This window comes from Lissotriton vulgaris, chromosome 11, assembly GCF_964263255.1.
Source record: "Lissotriton vulgaris chromosome 11, aLisVul1.2, whole genome shotgun sequence".
NCBI lineage: Eukaryota > Metazoa > Chordata > Amphibia > Caudata > Salamandridae > Lissotriton > Lissotriton vulgaris.
In genome coordinates this window covers 484,156,830-484,171,303 of record NC_141699.1, presented here as the reverse complement: position 1 = coordinate 484,171,303, position 14,474 = coordinate 484,156,830, and the positions used below count along the sequence as shown (strand labels likewise).

General features: G+C 43.6%; 21 non-coding genes across 21 annotated transcripts; all 21 read left to right on the top strand.

The window, feature by feature from the left end:
* Positions 1-83: 83 nt before the first annotated feature.
* On the top strand, positions 84-165 carry TRNAS-CGA (transfer RNA serine (anticodon CGA)). Its single transcript has one exon. It is a non-coding gene; the product is annotated as a tRNA-Ser (tRNA).
* Positions 166-708: 543 nt separating this feature from the next.
* On the top strand, positions 709-790 carry TRNAS-UGA (transfer RNA serine (anticodon UGA)). The gene has a single exon. It is a non-coding gene; the product is annotated as a tRNA-Ser (tRNA).
* Positions 791-1,332: 542 nt separating this feature from the next.
* On the top strand, positions 1,333-1,414 carry TRNAS-UGA (transfer RNA serine (anticodon UGA)). The gene has a single exon. It is a non-coding gene; the product is annotated as a tRNA-Ser (tRNA).
* Positions 1,415-1,958: 544 nt separating this feature from the next.
* On the top strand, positions 1,959-2,040 carry TRNAS-UGA (transfer RNA serine (anticodon UGA)). Its single transcript has one exon. It is a non-coding gene; the product is annotated as a tRNA-Ser (tRNA).
* Positions 2,041-2,582: 542 nt separating this feature from the next.
* Positions 2,583-2,664, top strand: TRNAS-UGA (transfer RNA serine (anticodon UGA)). The gene has a single exon. It is a non-coding gene; the product is annotated as a tRNA-Ser (tRNA).
* Positions 2,665-3,208: 544 nt separating this feature from the next.
* On the top strand, positions 3,209-3,290 carry TRNAS-CGA (transfer RNA serine (anticodon CGA)). Its single transcript has one exon. It is a non-coding gene; the product is annotated as a tRNA-Ser (tRNA).
* A 542-nt stretch (positions 3,291-3,832) lies between these two features.
* TRNAS-CGA (transfer RNA serine (anticodon CGA)) lies at positions 3,833-3,914 on the top strand. Its single transcript has one exon. It is a non-coding gene; the product is annotated as a tRNA-Ser (tRNA).
* Positions 3,915-5,081: 1,167 nt separating this feature from the next.
* TRNAS-UGA (transfer RNA serine (anticodon UGA)) lies at positions 5,082-5,163 on the top strand. Its single transcript has one exon. It is a non-coding gene; the product is annotated as a tRNA-Ser (tRNA).
* A 543-nt stretch (positions 5,164-5,706) lies between these two features.
* On the top strand, positions 5,707-5,788 carry TRNAS-UGA (transfer RNA serine (anticodon UGA)). The gene has a single exon. It is a non-coding gene; the product is annotated as a tRNA-Ser (tRNA).
* Positions 5,789-6,331: 543 nt separating this feature from the next.
* TRNAS-UGA (transfer RNA serine (anticodon UGA)) lies at positions 6,332-6,413 on the top strand. The gene has a single exon. It is a non-coding gene; the product is annotated as a tRNA-Ser (tRNA).
* Positions 6,414-6,957: 544 nt separating this feature from the next.
* On the top strand, positions 6,958-7,039 carry TRNAS-CGA (transfer RNA serine (anticodon CGA)). Its single transcript has one exon. It is a non-coding gene; the product is annotated as a tRNA-Ser (tRNA).
* Positions 7,040-7,582: 543 nt separating this feature from the next.
* TRNAS-CGA (transfer RNA serine (anticodon CGA)) lies at positions 7,583-7,664 on the top strand. The gene has a single exon. It is a non-coding gene; the product is annotated as a tRNA-Ser (tRNA).
* Positions 7,665-8,831: 1,167 nt separating this feature from the next.
* TRNAS-UGA (transfer RNA serine (anticodon UGA)) lies at positions 8,832-8,913 on the top strand. Its single transcript has one exon. It is a non-coding gene; the product is annotated as a tRNA-Ser (tRNA).
* A 544-nt stretch (positions 8,914-9,457) lies between these two features.
* On the top strand, positions 9,458-9,539 carry TRNAS-CGA (transfer RNA serine (anticodon CGA)). Its single transcript has one exon. It is a non-coding gene; the product is annotated as a tRNA-Ser (tRNA).
* Positions 9,540-10,081: 542 nt separating this feature from the next.
* Positions 10,082-10,163, top strand: TRNAS-CGA (transfer RNA serine (anticodon CGA)). Its single transcript has one exon. It is a non-coding gene; the product is annotated as a tRNA-Ser (tRNA).
* Positions 10,164-10,706: 543 nt separating this feature from the next.
* Positions 10,707-10,788, top strand: TRNAS-UGA (transfer RNA serine (anticodon UGA)). The gene has a single exon. It is a non-coding gene; the product is annotated as a tRNA-Ser (tRNA).
* A 543-nt stretch (positions 10,789-11,331) lies between these two features.
* On the top strand, positions 11,332-11,413 carry TRNAS-UGA (transfer RNA serine (anticodon UGA)). Its single transcript has one exon. It is a non-coding gene; the product is annotated as a tRNA-Ser (tRNA).
* A 543-nt stretch (positions 11,414-11,956) lies between these two features.
* TRNAS-UGA (transfer RNA serine (anticodon UGA)) lies at positions 11,957-12,038 on the top strand. The gene has a single exon. It is a non-coding gene; the product is annotated as a tRNA-Ser (tRNA).
* Positions 12,039-12,580: 542 nt separating this feature from the next.
* Positions 12,581-12,662, top strand: TRNAS-UGA (transfer RNA serine (anticodon UGA)). The gene has a single exon. It is a non-coding gene; the product is annotated as a tRNA-Ser (tRNA).
* Positions 12,663-13,206: 544 nt separating this feature from the next.
* Positions 13,207-13,288, top strand: TRNAS-CGA (transfer RNA serine (anticodon CGA)). The gene has a single exon. It is a non-coding gene; the product is annotated as a tRNA-Ser (tRNA).
* A 542-nt stretch (positions 13,289-13,830) lies between these two features.
* Positions 13,831-13,912, top strand: TRNAS-CGA (transfer RNA serine (anticodon CGA)). Its single transcript has one exon. It is a non-coding gene; the product is annotated as a tRNA-Ser (tRNA).
* The last annotated feature ends 562 nt before the right edge of the window (positions 13,913-14,474 follow it).

The following is a 14,474-nucleotide window of genomic DNA, read 5'->3' as shown; positions in this document are numbered from 1 at the left end:
TCCGTTACTTTATTTTTTTGGTCTCCGCCTGACATGAGCAGAGCATGGCTCGTATACGACAACAGTGACATCATACTCATGCAGCTGCGATGGCCGAGTGGTTAAGGCGTTGGACTCGAAATCCAATGGGGTTTCCCTGCGCAGGTTCGAATCCTGCTTGCAGCGTAGTATGATTTTGCATGAACACCATTTGGTTTAGTTAAGGAAATGTTCACTTCTCGTTACGCAATCCTCATCAAGTCACAGAGTTAAATGGCAAAAACTCAAACTAGATGTAAACATTAAAACAATTTCCACACCTAGGAAGTGTTTTAGAGAGCAGGTGGCTCGGAAGGGTTTGTAGTCTGGACCTATCCTGCCTGATCTAGACAAGTTACGAAATGAGTAATTTTTTTTATGAAGCGTGTCTTGTTTAGGCTTTTGGACTCTTTCTGAGTACACTTAAGGGCCCGTTGCCACCGCCGTAATATATAGAAACGAGGGTAGAAATGTGCAGTGATTGATTACCGCTCATCTGTGCCCTGTCACTCATTTTGAGTGATGCATATTGCTATTTTTATTAATTGTATGAAAGTATGCGAAATAAGTGAGGACAACAGGGCACTGCTGGTATGTGCCCCGTCCTTCCGTTACTTTATTTTTTAGGTCTCGACCTGACATGAGTAGCGCATGGCTCGTATACGACAACAGTGACATCATACTCACGCAGCTGCGATGGCCGAGTGGTTAAGGCGTTGGACTTGAAATCCAATGGGGTTTCCCCGCGTAGGTTCGAATCCTGCTTGTAGCGTCATGAGATTTTGCATGAACACCATTTGGTTTAGTTAAGGAAATGTTCACTTCTCGTTACGCAATCCTCATCAAGTCATAGAGTTAAATGGCAAAAACTCAAACTAGATGTAAACATTGAGACAATTTCCACACCCAGGGAGTGTTTTAGAGAGCAGGTGGCTCGGAAGGGTTCGTAGTCTGGACCTGTCCTGCCTGATCTAGACAAGTCATGAAAAGAGTACTTTTTTTATGAAGCGTGTCTTGTTTAAGCTTTTGGACTCTTTCTGAGTACACTTAAGGGCCCGTTGCCAACGCCGTAATATAGGGAAACGAGGATAGAAATGTGCAGTGATTGATTACCGCTCATCGGTGCCCTGTCACTCACTTTGAGTGATGCGTATTGCTATTTTTATTAATTGTATGAAAGCATGCCAAATAAGTGAGGACAACAGGGCACTGCTGGTACGTGTCCCGTCCTTCTGTTACTTTATTTTTTATGTCTCGGCCTGACGTGAGTAGTGCATGGCTCGTATACGACAACTGTGACATCATACTAACGCAGCTGCGATGGCCGAGAGGATAAGGCGTTGGACTTGAAATCCAATGGGGTTTCCCCGCGTAGGTTCGAATCCTGCTTGCAGCGTCATGAGATTTTGCATGAACACCATTTGGTTTAGTTAAGTAAATGTTTACTTCTTGTTACGCAATCCTCATCAAGTCACAGAGTTAAACGGCAAAAACTCAAACTAGATGTAAACATTGAAACAATTTCCACACCTAGGAAGTGTTTTAGAGAGCAGGTGGCTCGGAAGGGTTTGTAGTCTGGACCTATCCTGCCTGATCTAGACAAGTTACGAAATGAGTAATTTTTTTTTATGAAGCGTGTCTTGTTTAGGCTTTTGGACTCTTTCTGAGTACACTTAAGGGCCCGTTGCCACCGCCGTAATATATGGAAACGAGGGTAGAAATGTGCAGTGATTGATTACCGCTCATCTGTGCCCTGTCACTCATTTTGAGTGATGCATATTGCTATTTTTATTAATTGTATGAAAGTATGCGAAATAAGTGAGGACAACAGGGCACTGCTGGTATGTGCCCCGTCCTTCCGTTACTTCATTTTTTAGGTCTCGACCTGACATGAGTAGCGCATGGCTCGTATACGACAACAGTGACATCATACTCACGAAGCTGCGATGGCCGAGTGGTTAAGGTGTTGGACTTGAAATCCAATGGGGTTTCCCTGCGTAGGTTTGAATCCTGCTTGCAGCAGCATGAGATTTTGCATGAACACCATTTGGTTTAGTTAAGTAAATGTTCACTTCTCATTACGCAATCCTCATCAAGTCACAGAGTTAAACTGCAAAAACTCAAACTAGATGTTAACATTGAGACAATTTCCACACTCAGGAAGTTTTTTAGAGAGCAGGTGGCTCGGAAGGGTTTGTAGTCTGGACCTATCCTGCCTGATCTAGACAAGTTACGAAATGAGTAATTTTTTTATGAAGCGTGTCTTGTTTAAGCTTTTGGACTCTTTCTGAGTACACTTAAGGGCCCGTTGTCACCGACGTAATATAGGGAAACGAGGATAGAAATGTGCAGTGATTGATTACCGCTCATCGGTGCCCTGTCACTCACTTTGAGTGATGCGTATTGCTATTTTTATTAATTGTCTGAAAGCATGCAAAATAAGTGAGGACAACAGGGCACTGCTGGTACGTGCCCCGTCCTTCTGTTTCTTTATTTTTTATGTCTCGGCCTGACGTGAGTAGTGCATGGCTCGTATACGACAACTGTGACATCATACTCACGCAGCTGCGATGGCCGAGTGGTTAAGGTGTTGGACTTGAAATCCAATGGGGTTTCCCCGCGTAGGTTCGAATCCTGCTTGCAGCGTCATGAGATTTTGCATGAACACCATTTGGTTTAGTTAAGTAAATGTTTACTTCTTGTTACGCAATCCTCATCAAGTCACAGAGTTAAACGGCAAAAACTCAAACTAGATGTAAACATTGAGACAATTTCCACACCCAGGAAGTGTTTTAGAGAGCAGGTGCCTAGGAAGAGTTCGTAGTCTGGACCTGTCCTGCATGATCTAGACAAGTCATGAAAAGAGTAATTATTTTTTTATGAAGCGTGTCTTGTTTAGGCTTTTGGACTCTTTCTTAGTACACTTAAGGGCCCGTTACCACCGCTGTAATATAGGGAAAAGAGGGTAGAAATGCGCAATGATTGATTACCACTCATCTGTGCCCTTTCACTCACTTTGAGTGATGCATGTTCCTATTTTTATTAATTGTATGAAAGCATGCAAAATAAGTGAGGACAACAGGGCACTGCTGGTACGTGCCCCGTCCTTCTGTTACTTTATTTTTTGGTCTCGGCCTGACATGAGCAGAGTATGGCTCGTATACGACAACAGTGACATCATACTCGTGCAGCTGCGATGGCCGAGTGGTTAAGGCGTTGGACTCGAAATCCAATGGGGTTTCCCTGCGCAGGTTCGCGTCCTGCTTGCAGCGTAGAGTGATTTTGCATGAACACCATTTGGTTTAGTTAAGGAAATGTTCACTTCTTGTTCGCAATCCTCATCAAGTCACAGAGGTAAATGGAAAAAACTCAAACTAGATGTAAACATTGAGACAATTTCCACACCCAGGAAGTGTTTTATAGAGCTGGTGGCTCGGAAGGGTTTGTAGTCTGGACCTATCCTGCCTGATCTAGACAAGTCATGAAAAGAGTACTTTTTTTTATGATGCATGTCTTGTTTAGGCTTTTGGACTCTTTCATAGTACACATAAGGGCCTGTTACCACCGCCGTAATATAGGGAAAAGTGGGTAGAAACATGCAGTGATTGATTACCACTCATCTGTGCCCTTTCACTCACTTTGAGTGATGCATGTTGCTATTTTTATTAATTGTATGAAAGCATGCAAAATAAGCGAGGACAACAGGGCACTGCTGGTACGTGCCCCGTCCTTCCGTTACTTTATTTTTTTGGTCTCCGCCTGACATGAGCAGAGCATGGCTCGTATACGACAACAGTGACATCATACTCATGCAGCTGCGATGGCCGCGTGGTTAAGTCGTTGGACTCGAACTCCAATGGGGTTTCCCTGCGCAGGTTCGAATCCTGCTTGCAGCGTAGTATGATTTTGCATGAACACCATTTGGTTTAGTTAAGGAAATGTTCACTTCTCGTTACACAATCCTCATCAAGTCACAGAGTTAAATGGCAAAAACTCAAACTAGATGTAAACATTAAAACAATTTCCACACCTAGGAAGTGTTTTAGAGAGCAGGTGGCTCGGAAGGGTTTGTAGTCTGGACCTATCCTGCCTGATCTAGACAAGTTACGAAATGAGTAATTTTTTGTATGAAGCGTGTCTTGTTTAGGCTTTTGGACTCTTTCTGAGTACACTTAAGGGCCCGTTGCCACCGCCGTAATATATAGAAACGAGGGTAGAAATGTGCAGTGATTGATTACCGCTCATCTGTGCCCTGTCACTCATTTTGAGTGATGCATATTGCTATTTTTATTAATTGTATGAAAGTATGCGAAATAAGTGAGGACAACAGGGCACTGCTGGTATGTGCCCCGTCCTTCCGTTACTTTATTTTTTAGGTCTCGACCTGACATGAGTAGCGCATGGCTCGTATACGACAACAGTGACATCATACTCACGCAGCTGCGGTGGCCGAGTGGTTAAGGCGTTGGACTTGAAATCCAATGGGGTTTCTCCGCGTAGGTTTGAATCCTGCTTGCAGTGGCATGAGATTTTGCATGAACACAATTTGTTTTAGTTAAGTAAATGTTCACTTCTCATTACGCAATCCTCATCAAGTCACAGAGTTAAACTGCAAAAACTCATACTAGATGTAAACATTGAGACAATTTCCACAATCAGGAAGTGTTTTAGAGAGCAGGTGGCTCGGAAGGGTTCGTAGTCTGGACCTGTCCTGCCTGATCTAGACAAGTCATGAAAAGAGTACTTTTTTTATGAAGCGTGTCTTGTTTAAGCTTTTGGACTCTTTCTGAGTACACTTAAGGGCCCGTTGCCACCGCCGTAATATAGGGAAACGAGGATAGAAATGTGCAGTGATTGATTACCGCTCATCGGTGCCCTGTCACTCACTTTGAGTGATGCGTATTGCTATTTTTATTAATTGTATCAAAGCATGCAAAATAAGTGAGGACAACAGGGCACTGCTGGTACGTGCCCCGTCCTTCTGTTACTTTATTTTTTATGTCTCGGCCTGACGTGAGTAGTGCATGGCTCGTATACGACAACTGTGACATCATACTCACGCAGCTGCGATGGCCGAGTGGTTAAGGCGTTGGACTTGAAATCCAATGGGGTTTCCCCGCGTAGGTTCGAATCCTGCTTGAAGCGTCATGAGATTTTGCATGAACACCATTTGGTTTAGTTAAGGAAATGTTCACTTCTCGTTACGCAATCCTCATCAAGTCACAGAGTTAAATGGCAAAAACTCAAACTAGATGTAAACATTGAGACAATTTCCACACCCAGGAAGTGTTTTAGAGAGCAGGTGGCTCGGAAGGGTTCGTAGTCTGGACCTGTCCTGCCTGATCTAGACAAGTCATGAAAAGAGTACTTTTTTTTATGAAGCGTGTCTTGTTTAAGCTTTTGGACTCTTTCTGAGTACACTTAAGGGCCCGTTGCCACCGCCGTAATATAGGGAAACGAGGATAGAAATGTGCAGTGATTGATTACCGCTCATCGGTGCCCTGTCACTCACTTTGAGTGATGCGTATTGCTATTTTTATTAATTGTATGAAAGCATGCCAAATAAGTGAGGACAACAGGGCACTGCTGGTACGTGTCCCGTCCTTCTGTTACTTTATTTTTTATGTCTCGGCCTGACGTGAGTAGTGCATGGCTCGTATACGACAACTGTGACATCATACTCACGCAGCTGCGATGGCCGAGTGGTTAAGGCGTTGGACTTGAAATCCAATGGGGTTTCCCTGTGTAGGTTCGAATCCTGCTTGCAGCGTCATGAGATTTTGCATGAACACCATTTGGTTTAGTTAAGTAAATGTTTACTTCTTGTTACGCAGACCTCTTCAAGTCACACAGTTAAACGGCAAAAACTCAAACTAAATGTAAACATTGAAACAATTTCCACACCTAGGAAGTGTTTTAGTGAGCTGGTGGCTCAGAAGGGTTTGTAGTCTGGACCTGTACTGCCTGATCTAGACAAGTCATGAAAAGAGTACTTTTTTTTATGAAGCGTGTCTTCTTTAAGCTTTTGGACTCTTTCTGAGTACACTTAAGGGCCCGTTGCCACCGCCGTAATATAGGGAAACGAGGATAGAAATGTGCAGTGATTGATTACCGCTCATCGGTGCCCTGTCACTCACTTTGAGTGATGCGTATTGCTATTTTTATTAATTGTATGAAAATATGCGAAATAAGTGAGGACAACAGGGCACTGCTGGTATGTGCCCCGTCCTTCCGTTACTTTATTTTTTAGGTCTTGACCTGACATGAGTAGCGCAGGGCTCGTATACGACAACAGTGACTTCATACTCACGCAGCTGCGATGGCCGAGTGGTTAAGGCGTTGGACTTGAAATCCAATGGGGTTTCCCCACGTAGGTTCGAAACCTGCTTGCAGCGTCATGAGATTTTGCATGAACACCATTTGGTTTAGTTAAGTAAATGTTTACTTCTTGTTACGCAATCCTCATCAAGTCACAGAGTTAAACGGCAAAAACTCAAACTAGATGTAAACATTGAGACAATTTCCACACCCAGGAAGTGTTTTAGAGAGCAGGTGGCTCGGAAGGGTTCGTAGTCTGGACCTGTCCTGCATGATCTAGACAAGTCATGAAAAGAGTAATTATTTTTTTATGAAGCGTGTCTTGTTTAGGCTTTTGGACTCTTTCTTAGTACACTTAAGGGCCCGTTACCACCGCCGTAATATAGGGAAAAGAGGGTAGAAATGCGCAATGATTGATTACCACTCATCTGTGCCTTTTCACTCACTTTGAGTGATGCATGTTGCTATTTTTATTAATTGTATGAAAGCATGCAAAATAAGTGAGGACAACAGGGCACTGCTGGTACGTGCCCCGTCCTTCTGTTACTTTATTTTTTGGTATCGGCCTGACATGAGCAGAGTATGGCTCGTATACGGCAACAGTGACATCATACTCATGCAGCTGCGATGGCCGAGTGGTTAAGGCGTTGGACTCGAAATCCAATGGGGTTTCCCTGCGCAGGTTCGAATCCTGCTTGCAGTGTAGTGTGATTTTGCATGAACACCATTTGGTTTAGTTAAGGAAATGTTCACTTCTTGTTCGCAATCCTCATCAAGTTACAGAGTTAAATGGAAAAAACTCAAACTAGATGTAAACATTGAGACAATTTCCACACCCAGGAAGTGTTTTAGAGAGCTGGTGGCTCAGAAGGGTTTGTAGTCTGGACCTGTCCTGCCTGATCTCGACAAGTCATGAAAAGAGTACTTTTTTTTTATGATGCATGTCTTGTTTAGGCTTTTGGACTCTTTCTTAGTACACTTAAGGGCCTGTTGCCACCGCCGTAATATAGGGAAAAGTGGGTAGAAACATGCAGTGATTGATTACCACTCATCTGTGCCCTTTCACTCACTTTGAGTGATGCATGTTGCTATTTTTATTAATTGTATGAAAGCATGCAAAATAAGTGAGGACAACAGGGCACTGCTGGTACGTGCCCCGTCCTTCCGTTACTTTATTTTTTTGGTCTCCGCCTGACATGAGCAGAGCATGGCTCGTATACGACAACAGTGACATCATACTCATGCAGCTGCGATGGCCGAGTGGTTAAGGCATTGGACTCGAAATCCAATGGGGTTTCCCTGCGCAGGTTTGAATCCAGCTTGCAGCGTAGTGTGATTTTGCATGAACACCATTTGGTTTAGTTAAGGAAATGTTCACTTCTCGTTTCGCAATCCTCATCAAGTCACAGAGTTAAATGGCAAAAACTCAAACTAGATGTAAACATTGAAACAATTTCCACACCTAGGAAGTGTTTTAGAGAGCAGGTGGCTCGGAAGGGTTTGTAGTCTGGACCTATCCTGCCTGATCTAGACAAGTTACGAAATGAGTAATTTTTTTTATGAAGCGTGTCTTGTTTAGGCTTTAGGACTCTTTCTGAGTACACTTAAGGGCCCGTTGCCACCGCCGTAATATATGGAAACGAGGGTAGAAATGTGCAGTGGTTGATTACCGCTCATCTGTGCCCTGTCACTCATTTTGAGTGATGCATATTGCTATTTTTATTAATTGTATGAAAGTATGCGAAATAAGTGAGGACAACAGGGCACTGCTGGTATGTGCCTCGTCCTTCCGTTACTTTATTTTTTAGGTCTCGACCTGACATGAGTAGCGCATGGCTCGTATACGACAACAGTGACATCATACTCACGCAGCTGCGCTGGCCGAGTGGTTAAGGTGTTGGACTTGAAATCCAATGGGGTTTCCCTGCGTAGGTTTGAATCCTGCTTGCAGCGGCATGAGATTTTGCATGAACACCATTTGGTTTAGTTAAGTAAATGTTCACTTCTCATTACGCAATCCTCATCAAGTCACAGAGTTAAACTGCAAAAACTCAAACTAGATGTAAACATTGAGACAATTTCCACACCTAGGAAGTGTTTTAGAGAGCAGGTGGCTCGGAAGGGTTCGTAGTCTGGACCTGTCCTGCCTGATCTAGACAAGTCATGAAAAGAGTACTTTTTTTATGAAGCGTGTCTTGTTTAAGCTTTTGGACTCTTTCTGAGTACACTTAAGGGCCCGTTGCCACCGCCGTAATATAGGGAAACGAGGATAGAAATGTGCAGTGATTGATTACCTCTCATCGGTGCCCTGTCACTCACTTTGAGTGATGCGTATTGCTATTTTTATTAATTGTCTGAAAGCATGCAAAATAAGTGAGGACAACAGGGCACTGCTGGTACGTGCCCTGTCCTTCTGTTACTTTATTTTTTATGTCTCGGCCTGACGTGAGTAGTGCATGGCTTGTATACGACAACTGTGACATCCTACTCACGCAGCTGCGATGGCCGAGTGGTTAAGGCGTTAGACTTGAAATCCAATGGGGTTTCCCCGCGTAGGTTCGAATCCTGCTTGCAGCGTCATGAGATTTTGCATGAACACCATTTGGTTTAGTTAAGTAAATGTTTACTTCTTGTTACGCAATCCTCATCAAGTCACAGAGTTAAACGGCAAAAACTCAAACTAGATGTAAACATTGAGACAATTTCCACACCCAGGAAGTGTTTTAGAGAGCAGGTGCCTCGGAAGAGTTCGTATTCTGGACCTGTCCTGCATGATCTAGACAAGTCATGAAAAGAGTAATTATTTTTTTATGAAGCGTGTCTTGTTTAGGCTTTTGGACTCTTTCTTAGTACACTTAAGGGCCCGTTACCACCGCTGTAATATAGGGAAAAGAGGGTAGAAATGCGCAATGATTGATTACCACTCATCTGTGCCCTTTCACTCACTTTGAGTGATGCATGTTGCTATTTTTATTAATTGTATGAAAGCATGCAAAATAAGTGAGGACAACAGGGCACTGCTGGTACGTGCCCCGTCCTTCTGTTACTTTATTTTTTGGTCTCGGCCTGACATGAGCAGAGTATGGCTCGTATACGACAACAGTGACATCATACTCATGCAGCTGCGATGGCCGAGTGGTTAAGGCGTTGGACTCGAAATCCAATGGGGTTTCCCTGCGCAGGTCCGAATCCTGCTTGCAGCGTAGTGTGATTTTGCATGAACACCATTTGGTTTAGTTAAGGAAATGTTCACTTCTTGTTCGCAATCCTCATCAAGTCACAGAGTTAAATGGAAAAAACTCAAACTAGATGTAAACATTGAGACAATTTCCACACCCAGGAAGTGTTTTAGAGAGCTGGTGGCTCGGAAGGGTTTGTAGTCTGGACCTGTCCTGCCTGATCTAGACAAGTCATGAAAAGAGTACTTTTTTTTATGATGCATGTCTTGTTTAGGCTTTTGGACTCTTTCATAGTACACTTAAGGGCCTGTTACCACCGCCGTAATATAGGGAAAAGTGGGTAGAAACATGCAGTGATTGATTACCACTCATCTGTGCCCTTTCACTCACTTTGAGTGATGCATGTTGCTATTTTTATTAATTGTATGAAAGCATGCAAAATAAGCGAGGACAACAGGGCACTGCTGGTACGTGCCCCGTCCTTCCGTTACTTTATTTTTTTGGTCTCCGCCTGACATGAGCAGAGCATGGCTCGTATACGACAACAGTGACATCATACTCATGCAGCTGCGATGGCCGAGTGGTTAAGGCGTTGGACTCGAAATCCAATGGGGTTTCCCTGCGCAGGTTCGAATCCTGCTTGCAGCGTAGTATGATTTTGCATGAACACCATTTGGTTTAGTTAAGGAAATGTTCACTTCTTGTTACGCAATCCTCATCAAGTCACAGAGTTAAATGGCAAAAACTCAAACTAGATGTAAACATTAAAACAATTTCCACACCTAGGAAGTGTTTTAGAGAGCAGGTGGCTCGGAAGGGTTTGTAGTCTGGACCTATCCTGCCTGATCTAGACAAGTTACGAAATGAGTAATTTTTTTTATGAAGCGTGTCTTGTTTAGGCTTTTGGACTCTTTCTGAGTACACTTAAGGGCCCGTTGCCACCGCCGTAATATATAGAAACGAGGGTAGAAATGTGCAGTGATTGATTACCGCTCATCTGTGCCCTGTCACTCATTTTGAGTGATGCATATTGCTATTTTTATTAATTGTATGAAAGTATGCGAAATAAGTGAGGACAACAGGGCACTGCTGGTATGTGCCCCGTCCTTCCGTTACTTTATTTTTTAGGTCTCGACCTGACATGAGTAGCGCATGGCTCGTATACGACAACAGTGACATCATACTCACGCAGCTGCGATGGCCGAGTGGTTAAGGCGTTGGACTTGAAATCCAATGGGGTTTCCCCGCGTAGGTTCGAATCCTGCTTGTAGCGTCATGAGATTTTGCATGAACACCATTTGGTTTAGTTAAGGAAATGTTCACTTCTCGTTACGCAATCCTCATCAAGTCATAGAGTTAAATGGCAAAAACTCAAACTAGATGTAAACATTGAGACAATTTCCACACCCAGGGAGTGTTTTAGAGAGCAGGTGGCTCGGAAGGGTTCGTAGTCTGGACCTGTCCTGCCTGATCTAGACAAGTCATGAAAAGAGTACTTTTTTTTATGAAGCGTGTCTTGTTTAAGCTTTTGGACTCTTTCTGAGTACACTTAAGGGCCCGTTGCCAACGCCGTAATATAGGGAAACGAGGATAGAAATGTGCAGTGATTGATTACCGCTCATCGGTGCCCTGTCACTCACTTTGAGTGATGCGTATTGCTATTTTTATTAATTGTATGAAAGCATGCCAAATAAGTGAGGACAACAGGGCACTGCTGGTACGTGTCCCGTCCTTCTGTTACTTTATTTTTTATGTCTCGGCCTGACGTGAGTAGTGCATGGCTCGTATACGACAACTGTGACATCATACTAACGCAGCTGCGATGGCCGAGAGGTTAAGGCGTTGGACTTGAAATCCAATGGGGTTTCCCCGCGTAGGTTCGAATCCTGCTTGCAGCGTCATGAGATTTTGCATGAACACCATTTGGTTTAGTTAAGTAAATGTTTACTTCTTGTTACGCAATCCTCATCAAGTCACAGAGTTAAACGGCAAAAACTCAAACTAGATGTAAACATTGAAACAATTTCCACACCTAGGAAGTGTTTTAGAGAGCAGGTGGCTCGGAAGGGTTTGTAGTCTGGACCTATCCTGCCTGATCTAGACAAGTTACGAAATGAGTAATTTTTTTTATGAAGCGTGTCTTGTTTAGGCTTTTGGACTCTTTCTGAGTACACTTAAGGGCCCGTTGCCACCGCCGTAATATATGGAAACGAGGGTAGAAATGTGCAGTGATTGATTACCGCTCATCTGTGCCCTGTCACTCATTTTGAGTGATGCATATTGCTATTTTTATTAATTGTATGAAAGTATGCGAAATAAGTGAGGACAACAGGGCACTGCTGGTATGTGCCCCGTCCTTCCGTTACTTCATTTTTTAGGTCTCGACCTGACATGAGTAGCGCATGGCTCGTATACGACAACAGTGACATCATACTCACGAAGCTGCGATGGCCGAGTGGTTAAGGTGTTGGACTTGAAATCCAATGGGGTTTCCCTGCGTAGGTTTGAATCCTGCTTGCAGCAGCATGAGATTTTGCATGAACACCATTTGGTTTAGTTAAGTAAATGTTCACTTCTCATTACGCAATCCTCATCAAGTCACAGAGTTAAACTGCAAAAACTCAAACTAGATGTTAACATTGAGACAATTTCCACACTCAGGAAGTTTTTTAGAGAGCAGGTGGCTCGGAAGGGTTTGTAGTCTGGACCTATCCTGCCTGATCTAGACAAGTTACGAAATGAGTAATTTTTTTATGAAGCGTGTCTTGTTTAAGCTTTTGGACTCTTTCTGAGTACACTTAAGGGCCCGTTGTCACCGACGTAATATAGGGAAACGAGGATAGAAATGTGCAGTGATTGATTACCGCTCATCGGTGCCCTGTCACTCACTTTGAGTGATGCGTATTGCTATTTTTATTAATTGTCTGAAAGCATGCAAAATAAGTGAGGACAACAGGGCACTGCTGGTACGTGCCCCGTCCTTCTGTTTCTTTATTTTTTATGTCTCGGCCTGACGTGAGTAGTGCATGGCTCGTATACGACAACTGTGACATCATACTCACGCAGCTGCGATGGCCGAGTGGTTAAGGTGTTGGACTTGAAATCCAATGGGGTTTCCCCGCGTAGGTTCGAATCCTGCTTGCAGCGTCATGAGATTTTGCATGAACACCATTTGGTTTAGTTAAGTAAATGTTTACTTCTTGTTACGCAATCCTCATCAAGTCACAGAGTTAAACGGCAAAAACTCAAACTAGATGTAAACATTGAGACAATTTCCACACCCAGGAAGTGTTTTAGAGAGCAGGTGCCTAGGAAGAGTTCGTAGTCTGGACCTGTCCTGCATGATCTAGACAAGTCATGAAAAGAATAATTATTTTTTTATGAAGCGTGTCTTGTTTAGGCTTTTGGACTCTTTCTTAGTACACTTAAGGGCCCGTTACCACCGCTGTAATATAGGGAAAAGAGGGTAGAAATGCGCAATGATTGATTACCACTCATCTGTGCCCTTTCACTCACTTTGAGTGATGCATGTTCCTATTTTTATTAATTGTATGAAAGCATGCAAAATAAGTGAGGACAACAGGGCACTGCTGGTACGTGCCCCGTCCTTCTGTTACTTTATTTTTTGGTCTCGGCCTGACATGAGCAGAGTATGGCTCGTATACGACAACAGTGACATCATACTCATGCAGCTGCGATGGCCGAGTGGTTAAGGCGTTGGACTCGAAATCCAATGGGGTTTCCCTGCGCAGGTTCGCGTCCTGCTTGCAGCGTAGAGTGATTTTGCATGAACACCATTTGGTTTAGTTAAGGAAATGTTCACTTCTTGTTCGCAATCCTCATCAAGTCACAGAGGTAAATGGAAAAAACTCAAACTAGATGTAAACATTGAGACAATTTCCACACCCAGGAAGTGTTTTATAGAGCTGGTGGCTCGGAAGGGTTTGTAGTCTGGACCTATCCTGCCTGATCTAGACAAGTCATGAAAAGAGTACTTTTTTTTATGATGCATGTCTTGTTTAGGCTTTTGGACTCTTTCATAGTACACATAAGGGCCTGTTACCACCGCCGTAATATAGGGAAAAGTGGGTAGAAACATGCAGTGATTGATTACCACTCATCTGTGCCCTTTCACTCACTTTGAGTGATGCATGTTGCTATTTTTATTAATTGTATGAAAGCATGCAAAATAAGCGAGGACAACAGGGCACTGCTGGTACGTGCCCCGTCCTTCCGTTACTTTATTTTTTTGGTCTCCGCCTGACATGAGCAGAGCATGGCTCGTATACGACAACAGTGACATCATACTCATGCAGCTGCGATGGCCGCGTGGTTAAGGCGTTGGACTCGAGCTCCAATGGGGTTTCCCTGCGCAGGTTCGAATCCTGCTTGCAGCGTAGTATGATTTTGCATGAACACCATTTGGTTTAGTTAAGGAAATGTTCACTTCTCGTTACGCAATCCTCATCAAGTCACAGAGTTAAATGGCAAAAACTCAAACTAGATGTAAACATTAAAACAATTTCCACACCTAGGAAGTGTTTTAGAGAGCAGGTGGCTCGGAAGGGTTTGTAGTCTGGACCTATCCTGCCTGATCTAGACAAGTTACGAAATGAGTAATTTTTTTTATGAAGCGTGTCTTGTTTAGGCTTTTGGACTCTTTCTGAGTACACTTAAGGGCCCGTTGCCACCGCCGTAATATATAGAAACGAGGGTAGAAATGTGCAGTGATTGATTACCGCTCATCTGTGCCCTGTCACTCATTTTGAGTGATGCATATTGCTATTTTTATTAATTGTATGAAAGTATGCGAAATAAGTGAGGACAACAGGGCACTGCTGGTATGTGCCCCGTCCTTCCGTTACTTTATTTTTTAGGTCTCGACCTGACATGAGTAGCGCATGGCTCGTATACGACAACAGTGACATCATACTCACGCAGCTGCGATGGCCGAGTGGT